Source organism: Nematolebias whitei, chromosome 11 (assembly GCF_014905685.2).
Source record: "Nematolebias whitei isolate Nwh7 chromosome 11, NemWhi1, whole genome shotgun sequence".
In the NCBI taxonomy this organism is placed as follows: domain Eukaryota; kingdom Metazoa; phylum Chordata; class Actinopteri; order Cyprinodontiformes; family Rivulidae; genus Nematolebias; species Nematolebias whitei.
In genome coordinates, this window is record NC_056508.1 from 45,782,936 (window position 1) to 45,785,048 (window position 2,113).

At 34.3% G+C, this 2,113-nt stretch overlaps 1 protein-coding gene across 1 annotated transcript in view; it reads right to left on the reverse strand.

Annotated features, from left to right (window-relative positions):
• The window catches only part of plagl2 (pleiomorphic adenoma gene-like 2), a 66,084-nt gene extending 65,244 nt beyond the window's left edge, over positions 1–840 (reverse strand). Inside the window, exon 1 of the mRNA XM_037684418.1 lies at positions 593–840. The gene's annotated coding sequence lies outside the window, so the exon portion shown is untranslated. The remainder of the gene's footprint in view (positions 1–592) is intronic.
• Positions 841–2,113: the final 1,273 nt, after the last annotated feature.

A 2,113-nucleotide genomic window follows, 5' to 3' on the forward strand; every position in this document is an offset into this window, starting at 1 on the left:
GCAGCAGGAACTACTGAACATCAAGACAGCAGCAGGAACTACTGAACCTCAGGGCAGCAGCATGTTTGAATGTATTTTCAGCACTGACTGAGCTCCTCAGGATGAACTCAACGACCTTCCTCTGTTTAAAGTCGGGTCTTGCGTGTTGTTGTTGTTTACTTTGGTTGCAGGGACAAACAACAGACCTCAGGCAGGTAAACAAACCCAGAGGTTCTGTTCATAAACGGAACCAGAACCGTTTGGGTTAAAGAGAAAAGAAACTTTCAGCAAATTTTCCTCCTCTGGATGAACAGCAACAAGCAGCGGGGGGGGGGGGGGGGGGACCTCCCAAAAGTTTCAGAACAAACACCAAAACAACAACAACAACAAAGTGCACGTCCGGAACCACTTCTCCAACACGTCCATGGATCAGAACCAGCAGAAAGTTGTTTTCTTAGCAGGATGCTTCAAAATAAAAGCATAAGTGCAAACTGGGTCCGAGCACAAAGTGGGTTCGGAACATTTCCCGCACGAGTTCGGACAGAACCCGCACACATGCACGCGTGAGGAGCCACTTACAGAAAAAACTGAGCAGTTTTTTTTTTAAACTCACCAAAAAGTTTCCAGCTCCGCTTTGAGTCCAGACCTCACATGGAGGCGCAGAGACCCGGAACAGGTCCCGAACCGGACCCGGAGAGTCCAACAAGCTCTGTCTGCCACGGCTCCACTGGTTCCGTTTGGTCCGCGGCTCGGTTCTGGTTCTGTTCCTGCTGATCGAGGCCGGAGAGAGAGAGAGAGAGAGTCTGAGCTGCGGGGCGGGGAGGATTGTGGGAAGTGTGACGTCATCACAAACTTTTTCTTTTTTCTTTTGCCGAACAACCAGAACCCGCAGCCCACTGGGTCAGAACCAGTCCTCCCTGTGACCCAGTTAGACCCACCTGCGACCCGAACTCAGACCGCAGCCTCAACTTTCCCTCCTTCTGAACACAAACAACTTTATTTTATTTTTATTTATTTATTTACATTTTATTACAAAAAAAAAAAATCAATTATAATGTTATGGCTATTTAATTAAAAAATACGAATCAAACCTTTAAAAACATTTAAACTAATAAACCTTTAAAGCTATAAAGAAATAAAAGTCTAAATAAATAAATAAATAGCTTTGATTAAATGTTTCATTTGAATTATTTGTTCTTTTATTTATTTATTTTCTTATCTAGAAATAGGAAAAAACTCACTTGTTTAAAAATTTATATTTAATCTTTTTTAATGTTGCATAAATTTTACACTAAATTAAATTGTAAAAATGATGTTTCTGGAGGTTTTGCAGCTCAGAACATTTAGGTTGGAAGAAAACTTTTAAAATGTTATAAAAAATACAAATGTTGAATCATTATTTTATTAAAATCTTACAAAGTTTCTGGATTATAAAATGTTTTATAAACTTTTTAAAATTGAACAGTCTAAAGAAAGAAAACCTTCATTTTTGCTTTTTATTTGCATTTAATATTAAATTAAATAATTTCATTATTTAACAGAAGTTTAAACGGTTTTAAACGTGTAACTATAATGTTCAGATGAAAGCTGCTTGTTGTTAATTAATAATAAATAAAATTAAACTCTGATTATTTTTTATTTCACATCTATACAATATTTATTTTATAATATAAACAGAAAAAAGCAAATAATAAAAACGCAAACTAAATGTTGTTTTTAATATTTGTTTATTTATTAATTATCTTTTGAGGTTCCATCTTTAGTGTATATTTATTTTATATACTTAAAAAATACTGTTTAAATTGTTTAAGTTCATAAAGTAAAAAATAAAGCAAAACCATTAGGTGTTTATCTTTATAGTTTATAAAACACTTTTAAATTCAGAAAAGTTTTATTTTGAATTTTAAACCAAAAAATTATAACATCCCAGATTTACTTAGATTATTTATTTGTATGTTTAATACTTTTATAGAATATTTTAACGACTTTGGGATTAAAAAATAGTCTGGATAAATCTAAAATCAAAGTATTATTATTATTATTATTATTATTATTATTATTATTATTATTATTAAAGTGAGAGCAGGAGGAGAAGCTGCAGCAGGTGGTTCCGGTGGCTTGGGGGGGGGGGGGG